Genomic DNA, 14730 nt, shown 5'->3' on the forward strand with positions numbered 1-14730 from the left:
AGAGATAATCTGATGGAGGACGCTGAGGCTTCATTAACTCAAATCAGGACAGTGCAAACAATGAGTAGTGAGTACTAGAATCCACATGCTAATGAGATGGGGTGCCAGTTTTCAATTCCATTTTGAACACCATATTACAAAAAATTATTTTTAATTTTTTAAAAAATTGAGTAAAGAAAAAAAAAAGAATCATTGAATGACCCTCTGTTTGTTCCTGATAAACTTCAATGACATCTTCTTCCTGCATGCCCAGTTCCTTTGCAGTATCATTATCAACAATTTTCTGACTTTTGAAAGAAATCTTAATGACCTGTTGGAACACCCTGTGTTTGATAGACTGATTCTTTCAGTTTCTTGAGAAGTATTGTGATCTTCACTTTGAAGTGACTCACTACTGTCCAATGCCTGAGTTTAATACATCTGTCTTCCTCCTTATGCCCTAGTCCTCAGATGCAGGTTTTGCCTGCTGGTCAGACTTGGTGATAATGGCTTTCCCTGGGTGAAGTCCAATATCCAAGCTCTTAGCTTCAGTCTTGCTCTTCCCCAGCCATTATGGATACATTGTAGTGAGCCAGTCATTGGAAGAACACTAAGATAAAATTTTGCATAATCAGTAAGACCGACAACATAGTGCACAATATAATGAGGACAGTACAAACAATGGGATAGTAACTGTGAATAATTCCTGTTATAAACCATTTGTTAAAGGAAAAATAAATTGTAAAATTCATATCATTCTACACTTGGTCTTAGCCAAAAGGCTCAGATCAGATTATTAATATCATTCTAAAACAAGATTATTTACTTACTTGAAAGGTAGAACATGAGAGAGTGAAAAGAAAAGTGAAAGCTGTCATTACTGGTTCCTCCCCAAATTGCCACAAAAAGACACCCTGGGAAAGGATGGGTGTTATGGTTCCACGAGAAGGGTGGAGTTTGCGTCAGACCCTACACATCACTGGGGCTTCAGCCGGATTCGGAAGAGGCAGGAAAGTTTGGGCACATCACCAGGGCAGCAAAAATCTGACGGAAGTGTGTTCAGCTGTTGACCAATGCAAGCCTCACCTAATAAGGACCAGAGCAGGATATGCTGGGGCCTCCGTATTAGGAAGGGTTTCAAAACATCCTGCGTGCTCTCTTGTACGTCTTTTTGTCACTGCAGCTCCCCTCTTTCTGTTTCATGTTGCATGGAAGAAAGGCTCAAGGCAGAGTTTCCTGAATAAAGGCCTTTTACAATTTTTCTATACTCGACTGCTGTGTTTCTTCACTGGAGGTAGATGAATCTAACAGGAAAGAAATAAGCCAAATATGGAACTCCATCAGGGTAGCATGCACCCAATACTTCGTTGATCACATGTTGCCTTCCAAGATATAATGATATCATTTTCTAACTAAAGAACCAATGATTCCTTGAGGGTATGGATTACATATGAACTAGAATGCTATATATAAAAGGGAATTCTGGACCATCTAATGGACAAATTATAAAAGTGTTTTCAAGCAAGAAAACAAATCTAGCATAAATTTGCGACACTCTCACACAGGATCTTGGGTTTCTCAGAGCTCCAGAAATAGGAGCAACAAAAACACACAATAGTATTCAATTATAAAAATAAGCGTAAAATATCCATAAGCCCATAGTGATATAAATGAATTTTAAAAAGATGTTAGAAAACACAAAATCTCCATAGAAAATAACTTCCAACTATTTATGAAAGTTTTCCACCCACAAGGGAAAAGAACATGATCTGGCTTCTACGGTTACCTCTTTTATAAATATAGCATTCAAATCAGGGAAATGGGGCATTTCCAGTGGTGAGAATGGAAACAAAATCTATATCAGTTACTTGAGAAAGATGAGGATAAAATTACAACTCACGTTCATATCAGGTAAGTTAAAGTGCCATACACTTCACTTCTAGCTTTTATTTCTAAAGCTGTCTGAGGAGTAAACTAGCCAGTGGAGGATCTCTTGTTAAGACGATCAATCAACTGTTGTCTTGTAATCCCAACAATATCATCAGTGCATAGTATTGTTCTCCGATTGACCTTTTCTAAAGAATTTCATGTAGTCCTTTAAAAACAGTGTTTTCCCTATTGATAGAAACTTCATGATTATTACATTTTTGTCTTGTGTTTATAAAGGGGAAAGATTTGGTTACATATGAATACACATACTGAAGCAGCTGATTAGTTGTCATAGCAAGAGATCTTTCATATTTTCTAAGTCAACTGGTGAGTAATCTGCTTTCCTTTGTGACAAGCGTTTCTCAGAATACTACTAAAGGAGCAAAACAAATAGCTTATATAGGCATACACACAATTACACAATTTACAGATTGGTGTGTTTATGGAAAAGAAGACAGGCATGAAAATTCCTAGATTTTTCCAGCAAAGTCGTAAAAAACAGATATTTCCCTCAAGTTTAGACCAAACTATCTTGATCTGAATGCCTCAATGTGAAATAGTTTTATATATGTAAAATTCCCCAGCAGTAGAAACACTGAAATTATGAGGTAGTGGAATGCTTGAAAGATTTGAACAAAAACATGGTTAGAGCAGTTGCAAGGATGGCCAATAAACACGAATGTTCAACATAATTAGTTTCTAGGGAAATACAAATCAAAACTACAAGGATATGCCTCGTTACGCCTGTAAGATATCTGAAATAAAAGTACTGGATATAATTCCAGAAAGTCCTCTAACTTGATTGCTGTGGAGATTATGCAATAAAAATGCACAGAGACACATAAAGGATGCATACAAACTGCTGACATTGAGATAAGACTTGTGGCTTAGTTATGTTGTATCAGTGTCAACTTCTGCGATTTTATGATGTATTATAGCTATGCAATATTCTACCATCAGGGAAACTCGGGAAGCAGAATTAAAACTCACTGCTTTTCAGTTTTTGGTTGTATATAATATAACCAAAAATGTTTACCAAAAATAGTGATGAAAATAAAAATGAGTAAATAAAAACGTGCTTTTTAAAAATACTGTCACTACTGCCTTCACATAGTGATTTGAACCTGGGAAGTAATTTCGGTGCATATAAATAAAGTCCAATTTACATATATTTTACAATACAAATGTAGGAGTGTGAGGGGATCCTTTCTTCCCCTTATATATCCGCTTTCCTTATTTTTACCCAAATTATTGCAATATTATATTTTTCTTTTGCTTCTCAATCACAAGCTTAACACTCCAATAGGCAAGCATATCATGACACAGCAAGTAGACGACAAAGAAAAAAAAGATGGAAATTCTACCATTAATTAGGAATATAAACATAGGTTCTAAACAGTAAGTCCCAGGATATCAGTCTCACTTATATCAATTACACATTTTTTGTGCTCTTTTATTAGCTGTCACAGATTTGAGAAAACATATGGTATTTTTCTTTTAGGTTTATTTCCCTAAGCATAATGGCTTCCAACTGCACCCATTAAGTTGCAAAATACAAGATTTCATTCTTTTCTATAGCTGGTAAGTATTCCATGGTATATATGCACCACATTTTTCTTATCCAGTCATCTCTTGATGGGTATCTGGACTGATTCTACACCTTAGCTATTGTTCATTGAACTGCACTAAACATGGTGGTAGAGATAATTCTCTCATATTCTCATCTCATTGCATTTGGATATATTCCCAGACATGGGATGACTGGCTCATTCTCAGCTCTCTGAGGAATCTCCAAAATGTCTTCCATAATGTTTGCACCAGTTCACATTCTCACTAACAGTGGATTAGGGTAGCTTTTTCTCTACATCCTTGTTGTCATTGATTGCTTTCTTACTTCTGTATAATAGCTATTCTCACTGGGATGAGGTAAAACCTCGTTGTGGTATTTGTTCATATTTCCCTCATGGTGCAAAATGGCTGTGCCACACTCATCATCATCGCCACTCTGAAAAGTGGTTGATCTTTTTCTGTCTTTTGAAGTATTATACAAAGGCCTCAGCTGCAGGCCGAGTCATGCTTTATGTGCACCTGAGCATGATCTCCTCCCCTGCACAGGAATAAACATAGGAGGTAGCACAACACGCCCTGTGTGTTAAGATACCAGGACATAGTACCCGGACTTGGGTCCCTGAGACCAGAGAACTTTTTGCATCTAGGAGCAATAGGACATGAAAGTTCAGGTTTCCTGGTGAAGGTGAAGGCTATCAAATTCCTCAGGCATCTCACCTAGTACCTAGTGATTTGACGCACTGCATTCCAGCCTGCATAGTACCACGAGGTCCCAGCATACCCACTCACAGAGCTATACTTTAGTGTTCCTCTGGTGCTGCCTGCCTAGGATCCCAGCATTAAGCCACTGGCCTGCCTGATTCTAGACCAGCATTAGGTAGGTTGGCACACCCTGATGTGGTCCACCTAGGACCCATGTGTGTGGCCTTCCAAAATCACCCAGGTCACCGGCCTTTCTCTTCCTAGACCAGTCCTTTGCTACACTTTGGTGCAGCCTACCTAGGATCCCTCAGCAGGCCCTTGGTCTGCCTGCTCCCAAACTGGTGTTTTGGTGTGTTTTTTATGCAGCCTGTCTAAGACCCCAGAGTCAGACTCTCACCCTGCCTGCTCCCAGCCCAGCACATTGGCACACTGTAGGTGTGGCTTGACTAGGAGCTCTGATGTCCCTGGAATGTCTGTTTCCAGACCAGAGCTTTGGCACATCATGAGTACAGGCTGTAGAGGATCCATGTGGCCTGAGCCTGCAATCTCCCAGACCTCCATGTTGGCACACCAAGGGTTTGGGCTTCCTGGAATTTCTGAATTCACCAGCCTGCCTGCTTCTAGAATGGTGCTTTGGCACATATGGATGTGGCCTGCACAGACCCCTGGTGCCTCATTCCTGCTGGCTCTTTGGCGGTTTGGCACATCACATTGCGGCTTGCATAGGACCTGCCCGGTGCTGAATAGCACTCTCACACCACCATTTGGTTGTTTTTTGTTTTTTTTTTTTTAAGATTTATTTTATTTTTTATTACAAAGCCAGATATACTGAGAGGAGGAGAGATAGAGAGGAAGTGGAGCTGCCGGGATTAGAACCAGCAGCCATATGGGATCAAGGCAAGGACCTTAGCCACTAGGCCACGCCGCCAAGCCCATATTTGGTTGGTTTTGATGCAGCCTGTCTAGGATCACTGAAGTCCCTGCCCAGCTGGTATCCAGTCAGCCCATTGACATTTTGGCATACCACATGTTGGCTTGAAGAGCCCCCAGACAACTTGATCCGAAGCAGCATTTTGAATTGTTGCAGGATTGGTCTGCCTAGGTCCTGTGAGGCCCATCCGGCCTGCTCCCGGACTAGTGCTTTGGTGTGCTTTTCGTACATCCTTCCTAGGACCCCTGAGGCCTCTGGTCTGACTGCTGACACATCAAAATTTTGGGGTGTCATGGTGAGCATATAAGTTAGTAAAACCACTAGGGAAAACTGTGGAGATTCTTCAGATACCAGCAAATAGTTCTAACATACAACAGAGCCAACCTGGGAATTTACCCAGACAAAATAAAATGTCCATACAAGACAGATATTTCATACCTATGTCTATTGCAGCTCAAATCACAGTTAGTAAGATATTGAATCAACCCAGATGCCCATCAACAGATGACAGAATAAAGGAAATGTGGTATAGATATAGTATGAAATATTGCTCAGCCATAAAATATGAAACTTTATTTTGCAACAAAGTGCATGTAACTAGAAATCATTATGCTTAGTGAAATAAGATAACCCAAAACAACAAAAACCAAATATTTTCTCTGATATGTGACAATTAACATATAATATATCAATATGTATGATTGTTTTTAGTTCTAGTTTATAATATTTTGAACTGTGGTCTTCCTACTTTTAACCAGTTCAATATTAAGATTAGTGGTGAACTCAGGCTGTGACTATGGAGGGATTGAAATTATATATTTTTAAAAAAATGTTCTGCACCTTAAATGTCGACAAATATCTTGTTAGAGTTACAAGCCAGTCTAGATTATCCTAAAATCTGCCAAGATCAGCAAAATTATACTTCAACACAACAAATGGCTAAATACTAAAATGAAATAGACACGAGACAGCTGAATGGTACCTTATAGCCATTTTAAGGTATATAGCAGCCGGTCCTGTATATAAACTAAAATTGAAATGTCAATGAGCTAATCATAGGTTGTGGTTAGGACTGGGTTTTTTTTTTTTAACATACTGGTTACTCAAAACCATGTCAATTCCATAATATTGCAAATTGCTGTTGATGTTATATTGGGACTCTTAATTGACTGGGATGATATTCTACCAGCTCTAACTTCGGACCAGAAATGGTCTCCCCAAGAAACTGTTCAACCCATCTGGACAATAAGTAGCTGGACTCTATGCTTGGTATATGTTTGCAAGGAAGGAATCTTGATTGAATTTGAACTGTAATACTGCATCAAGGTGGAGGAATCCACCAGGGGGGAGGGGCGTGGGGAGGGGTGGGGGGATTCCCAGAGCCTATGAAACTGTCACATAATGCAAAATAATTAATAAAAAAGGAAAAGAAATTATATATTTTTAAAACTTAAAGAAAAATAGAGAGGAAGGATGGATGGGGATTGAGAGAGGGAGGGGGATTATGTTTATCATCTGGGAACTGTACTTATGAAATATGTGAGATGTGTTCTCTTTATATTCATAAAATTTTAAATATATAAATGTAATTATGTGAGGTAAAAGTTTGTGGTAATTTCACAAGCTATACATATGTCAAAAACATCAAGTTTTAATTGTTTGATATATGCTATTTTTCTTTGTTACTCATTTGTCAATATACACAAAAAACAATGTAGTACTATTTATTAATGACTCAAACTGGTATGAAAACTATAAATCATGTTTTAATCATTTCTAATTGCTTCATTAAACAAAGTAATGAAAATATTGAGGATAATATTGATAATGCACTTAGGAATGTGGTAAAAGATGTTTCAAGAGCTCGGAACATTGCCACCACATGAGAGAAGGATCTGACTTTGGCCAGGTTCAGCACTGCCCATTGAAGTCATTTCATGGAAATCTCTCTCCTCTGCAACTTTGCCTTCCAAATAAAGAAATAAGTCTTTAAAAAGACACAATAGGGCTGGTGCTGTGGCCTAGTGGCTAAAGTCCTAGCCTTGAACCTGCCAGGATCCGATATGGGCACTGGTTCTAATCTCGGCGGCCCCGCTTCCCATCCAGCTCCTTGCTTGTGGCCTGGCAAAGCAGTCGAGGATGGCCCAAAGCCTTGGCACCCTGCACCCACGTGGGAGACCTGGAAGAACTCCTGGCTCCTAGCTTCGGGTTGGCGCAGCTTCTGCATTGCGGTCACTTGGGGAGTGAATCATCAGAAAGATCTTCCTCTATGTCTCTCCTCCTCCCTGTATATGTGACTTTCCAATAAAAATAAAATATATTTTTTTTAAAAGACACAATAACATGACAGTTTGTAGAATTCACCCAAGGTGATTGGCAAATCGCTGGAAACTACATTGGCAAAGCTTGATTCACACGAAGACCACCAAACTAGGTGAGTCTGGAATAGCTTGGAGACTTTTTCTCCAAGTATCTCAGTGGGTTCTCACTGAAAGATGGTTCAAAGAGAGTCCCTAGGAATTTCATCCTAGAATGCAGACCAGAGGAAGAGGAAGACTTACCAATGTGAAAATCATCCAACTCAACTTAGAAACGTATCACTTGATAGCCTCATGGAAACAAATTCATAATTTGTGGTGGAGTGGGAGGAATACACTACTGTTTCTCTTAGAGCAGTGGTGAAAATGTAGTAACAAAAGGAAAAAGAACATACATTTTAGCACTCTATCTTAGAGAAGGGTTACTACACCTGGAATAAGAATATGAAGACTGAGAAGATCAGACCAAAGAGATCAAATTACATCTTGCCTACCTGTGATACATCACAGGGGCTGCAAATCTGTCAGCACCACTTTGGTGGTATTTTTGCTAAAATTAGATAACTTCAGTCTACTCAGGAGAAAGCATCAGATTAAAGGACATTCTACAAAACATTTGAATAGTACTCTTCAAAACCGTCAGTGTCCTGAAAGATAAAGGACACAGAGGAACTTCATGGATTAGAAGGAACTTAGGTGACAATACAGGTCAACACTACATGTCATCATGGACTCTATCTTGGAGCCTGTGAGGGAAAAAATCCTGGAATCTGGCTTTGGCATATTTAACAAATTTAAATCCCCTGGCTATAATAATTTTACTGTTCTTATTTGATGTTAACATTAGGGAAAGCTATATGAATGACATACAGAACATCTTTATGCCTGTACTATTATTCGCAAAGATTTAACATGATCTCAACAGCACATAATACTTTATGCTCTCCCCTGAAGTCTCAGTTATGTATTTCAGTAGTATTGTTTTACTCTGTTTATCCTTTCCATATATTGTGAGGGAGTTTTCTAGCTTACTTTTTCTGTATTTCTGGAAACAGAAACACTCATCTACTCTTATATACTTGTATATCAACTAAGCATATCATGACACTACTCCAAAATTAACAGGGATTTACTTATTACTGACTCCATTAATAATTTTTATGTATCTCAAAGCCTTTGAGCACTCCTTACCTTCTCCCTAAATTATCTTTTCCTTTAAGTTATATAACACTATACACTCTTTGTTCTAACACTAATCTCTAGATATGTATGTCTAAGGGATCCCTAAAAATGACATATCTTTACTGTACCTAAACCCCAAGCTTAGAATTCTCATTTTTATTAATCTTCTATATCCAATGAATTATTTAATCATGTTGATCTTGTTCCTTATCTGCTTTGGTTTATCTGTCGATTCTTCTCTACCACCACTAGCCCTATCTCTGACCAGGAAAGCATTGTCAATATTAAAGTTAACAATCTTTTGGGCCTGGCACAGTGGCCTAGCGGCTGAAGTCCTCGCCCAGGATCCCATATGGGCGCTGGTTCTAATCCCGGCAGCTCCACTTCCCCAGCTCCCTGCTTGTGGCCTGGGAAAGCAGTTGAGGACAGCCCAATGCTTTGGGACCCTGCACCCGCATGGGAGACCCGGAAGAGGTTCCTGGTTTCTGGCTTCGGATGAGCACGCACCGGCCGTTGCAGCTCACTTGGGGAGTGACTCATCGGACGGAAGATCTTCCTCTCTGTCTCTCCTCCTCTCTGTATATCTGACTTTGTAATAAAATAAATAAATCTTAAAAAAAAAGTAACAATCTTTTGACTAGCATCTGGCATCTGGCATCTTTGATTCATTTTTCTTTTAAAGTAATTATTAAAAGATATACCTGAACAAGATAAGTCCCTGCTTGAAATTAATCAATAGCATCCTGTTGCCTTCACGGGGATTTCAATGCTCTTCAAAACCTGACACCAATGAATTTCTCAACTGCCATTATTCTCAACTGAGGCTTTCTGTTATGGTCATACCCAGAACAGTATTTATCTTACCATGTGTCTATTTGCAGATTTTTATCACCTTTTTCCTTTAAACCCTCTTTCATAGCTCTCTCCTCTCTGTCCCCTAATTCTTACTCATGCTAGAGACATTTCCTGACTCCCAGAAATGAGTTAAATGCCCTGCCCCTGGTTTTTTAAACTTCTGTAATAACCTCTGCTTGCCTCTATTTAAGTACTTCTTAAACACACTTTCTGATTACTCATTTGCTTCTCCTCACTATTCTGCAGCTTCCTAAGGCACCACAACCTTATGTAGTCCCTGTGTACTCCTTACTGGAAGTGTAACAGAGTGTACAGAGTTAACAACATTTAGTTTTTGAGTGCATAAATAGCATCAAGAGAGGGAAAGCATTATTTATGAATGCCACTTCAAATGAGATATTGGGCTTTGGTTATGCATACTCAAGGTTAGGCCTCTATTCGAGTTTAAGGGATTAGTTTTTCACGCTACTATTCTGAATGAGTGCTTCTTTTTTGCATTCCTTCTGCCATGTAGCCATTTTATCATTTTCATGATATGCAGAAAGCCAATGGATGGAGATCAATTCACTGGTATTTATAGGGTTTGTCGAAAAAACACTCACATCATAAAATAATTTCTTTTACATATCTTATTCTGGACCATGCTGGCTACTCTTGGCTAGTACAATTAAGTTCATCAAAATGATAGTTGATTTATTTGTCTTGAGCATATTGCAAAATAGTGAGGTAGTGTAGAGACATAGTAGAGAATCTATGGTGAGAGTATATGTTCTCATGCCTCTTCTTTGGGGAATACTGTGTATGGGTTTCTGCCATTGTCACCCATTTTCCCTCTATAAAAATGAAACATTTCTCTGAAGTCAATAAGATATATATATATATATATAATAAGTTAATAAGTTATATGTTAGTAAGTTAATAAGTTATATAAGTTATATAAGTTAGTAAGTCAATAAGTTTTATATATATACAGTGATTGAGTCCAACAATCACAGCTAAGGTCTCCAAGGTGGGTGGGGGTTTACTGGTTTGGCCCCTAAATGTCCTCTGATTTACCTTCTCTAAATCAGCTGGGCTCAATCCCCTCATTTACCTGCAAGTTCTATAGCCAGTTTGATGGAGGCCCCCCAGAATTCACTCCTCACCTGAAACAATCACCCTCAGCAGTCCTCCCTCCCACACATCTCCAGAACTGTTTACTACAATCCATAGCCTCCCATGTCCAGTCCTCTGATGGTGGGTCATGTGAGCCAAAGGCCCTGCCTGCCTATCCAGGGCCCATGCACACTTGTGCATGGGTCCCCAGACCCTGACTGTTGGCGTGCTGGCATCTGTGCCTCCACATATCTTAAAAATAAAGAATAGAATAGGTGAGTATGCTGGCACACTGGTATGCGTAACACAAATTTGGCATTACGCAGGCCCAGGAAGCCCACTAGCTATCAGCTGCTTTTCTCCCAATAGCTTAACACTAGCCTAAGTACAATACAACCTAGGTCATTGCTCACAGCTGGGGCATATTTTCTAATTTCAAAAGATATTACCAAGTTCCAATAATTTATTCACCGTGATACCAGCACAAAATAATTATACGAACTGCTATAACATATTAGAGTGGCTACAAACACACCAAAAGCTATATAGATATCTGATCTTTGAAAATAATACCAGAGTACCCAAGGAGAAACAAATGGCTTGGGGAAAACTGGATGACATCATGCAAAAGAATGATAGTGAACATCTTATTACATCATACATTACAAAAAACTCAAAACAGAATAGTTAAATATGTAGCAGAAACTATTAAACTCCAAACAGAACAAAGAGGGGAAACTTTGTTGTTCTAGGCAATGATAGAGTGTGTACGACAACAAAAAATAGATAATAAATGCAAAAGTGTTAAACCAAAATTTTCTTCATAGCTAAGGCAACAACCAGCAGAATAATATCGAATACTACTATGCTATAAAAAGAATGAAATCTGGTGTTTTGCAACAACATGAATGCACCTGGAAATGCTTTGTTTATTAAAACAAGCTAGTCTCAAAAAGACAAGCATGATTTTCTTTAATATGTAGCAATTATCATAGAATATTTGAAAATGTATAGAAATGAAACAGATCTTTGTGACATGGTTGCAATTTTTAGCCTTTGTTTATATTCCTGTGAAAGTATGGTTTTCCTAATTTTCACTTACTGAACCTTGTGGTTAGTGTTGAGTTCATCTATGGTTACAGAGTGTATTAAAATTATGTCTTTGCAAATATTAATGAAAAGAAAAGAAGGAGGATTGAGGGACGAAAAGAGGGGAAGGAAAGGAGAAGGGGGAGAGAGGGAGGGAGGAAAGAAGTATGAATTTCTTCTTATAATATTACCTATGAAAATACATACAGACAGACTGAACCAGTTCACATCACCTGCTGGCGAATCCGAGCACCAGAACAGAGTATGGGTTGGGCTAGGTTTGGTTGCAACACATTCGAGTGTACATTACAGAAAGCCAAGGTGAGTTGAGCCATACCAGATGTGGCCGCAGCACCCAACCAGCACATGTGAGAACCAGGGAGGGTGGGGGCAAAGCCAGCAGGCAGAATGTGGGCTCCCCTGCTGGACAACCACTCCCACTGGAGAGCATGAGCTGGGATGGGGGCAGACCAGACCAGGCAGGGCTATAACACCTGTGGGCCTCATGTGAGCTAGATCAGGGAAAAGCCAGGTTGGGTTGACTGCTCTGACTGGTGCAAGCATACAGTGGGTGAGGGTTGGTTGGGCTTTGCCACAGCATCAGATGGCAGAGGCTGGCAATGGGGGCTAAATCTGTCAAGTTAAACTCCAGAACCACCTATAGAGTACATAATCCCAGAGTGGGAGTGGGAAATAGTGGGCACCTCCCTCTGAAAATGCATACACTCCCACTGAAGAGCATGAAAACCAGAACATGGGCAGGGGTGGATAAACAGAAAGACACCCGCCAGTATGTATGTGGACTGGATAGTAAGGCTGGTTGTGTTGAACAAGGCTTCACTGCCCATTGACATGTATGAGAGCTAAACAGGATGTGGGACAGAGTGAACAAGTCTGCGGTACATAGTGCCAAGCACGGGAACTAGGGTAGAGGGCAAGCCTGGTGGGGATTATGGAGAGTTGCCCTGACTAGGCTGCAGCTCCCATTGGTTTGTGCAAAGGCCGAGTATAAAGTGGGCAGGACCAGGCTGGACTGCAATAACCATTGGTTCATGTGGAAGACAGGACTGGAAACAGAACTGACCAAGCAATTGCAACAACCAGCATGTGCATAAAACGATTGGGATGATGGACGGTGCCGGACCCTGTACTGGCGAGCACACACAAGACTCAGGTCTGGGATCACCTCAGACAAAGTTTCTTTGGAGACCCCTCCAACTGAACTGCTGATCTCAGAACCCCAACCATGTAAAACTATGTCAGCAAGTGGATTCTGAGTAGATTTCATCGCACTTGGAACAACAAGATTGGCAGCAATTCAGAACTATTGAACTATCAAAACTACTTGAGCAGGATCCTCGGAGCATGCCTCACATCGGGGACCTTGGATGAGTGGGAGGCTGGGTGGGGCTTCTCACTTTGTTTCTCCCCTTACCCCAGATGCAGGCAAAAAAACAAATGATATTAGTGTGGAAACAATGGTCTTACCCACTTTCGTGTAACCCTTGAACCTTTGTGCCCTAATCAACTATGTAAGATTATCAAAATAAAAAAAGGCAAAGAAAATACATACATACATACTTAGAAAGAATGAGGGTCCAGAATGGTGGCATGGCACTAATCCTGTCTGTGGTACCATCGTGCATGGGGTGCCAGTTCACGTCCTGATTACTCTGCTTCTGACCCAGCTCCCTGCTTATGGCCTGGGAAAGCAACAGAAGATGGCACAAAGCCTTGAAACAGTTTTGTTCCACTTACAACCCAACTCTTTGCTTAAGGCCTGGCAAAGCAACAGAGGACAACTTAAACATCTGCACACATGTAGGAAGCCAGGGAGAAGATCCTGGCTCCTTGCTCCTGGCTCCTGGCTTCAGATTGGTTCAGGTTTGGCTGACCATTGTGCCATTTGGACAGTGAAATAGTGGATGGAAGACTTCTCTTTCTATCTTTTCTCCTCTCTCGCTTTAATTATCTGTCTTTCAAATAAGCATAAATAGATAGATAAATAAAGATCTTGTGAATATACAGAACCCAGTTAAACAATACTTTTTTCATTCATTAGAATCTTTAGTCTTAATCACATCTGTAAGCCCCTTTACCCAGTAAGTTAACACCTTCACAAGTTCTACTATTTAGGACATGAGCATCTTTAGGAGACAATTACACTGTCTGCCATACTTTGCATCTGCCTGAATGTTAGGGATATTGTGTGAGGCAGACTTGATAACCACTACACTATGGAAACGAGCTATGTTAGAGATATTGTTACATGAACCTAGTGTAGTGGTTGCATGCTTTTAAAAATACTCTATTTCTCTCTATGATAAAGTTGAATGTTTCCCCAAAACGCCTGTGTTGAAGACTAGATCCTAAGAATGGCTCTATTGAGAGGTGATGGAAATTTTAGGAGGTGAGACCTAAAGGGAAATCTTTAGAAAATTGGACAGATTGCCCTCCAAGATACCTAATTTCTCCAGTTCTTGACTCTCCATTGCACTTCTTCTTCTGCCTGTGGTCTGTAATTGCCACCTGCCAACCTCGCAAGGTACCATACTAATGGGCCACTCATATTCTTAGCTTCAAGCTAAATAAAAAAAAAATCTCTTTTAAAGGCAGTAGTCTAAGTTTTGTTGCTGTAGTCATAGAAAGCTGATTAATATATTTCTAATTTTTTGCTGCTGTCTCTAGGTCAAATTGCTGTTTAGTTTTATTTATTAATGCATTTCTTTAAGAGGAAAACACAAAAAGGGCAAAGGAGGGAGAGAAGTAGTAGATAGAAGAGAAGGAGAGGTGGAGATGGAGGCCGGCGAGAGAGAAGAAGGTGTGGAAGGAGAACGAAGGAGGGAAGAGAATCTGTTTTTTGACTCCCAGATACCTGCAGTGACAGGAGTAGGTCAAAGCTGAAGCTTGGATGTAAGAGCTCGGTCCATGTCTCCAACTTGCATAGAAGGGACAAATTGCTTGGGTTTTCACCAATGTTACACAATTAGGAAGCTGGAATAAAGAGCCTGAGTTGAGCATCACACTCAAGCTCTCAAATATGGGATGCAAAGTGTCACCAGGCTAAATGCTTGTCTCCAG

Source organism: Ochotona princeps, chromosome X, assembly GCF_030435755.1.
Source record: "Ochotona princeps isolate mOchPri1 chromosome X, mOchPri1.hap1, whole genome shotgun sequence".
NCBI classification, from domain to species: domain Eukaryota; kingdom Metazoa; phylum Chordata; class Mammalia; order Lagomorpha; family Ochotonidae; genus Ochotona; species Ochotona princeps.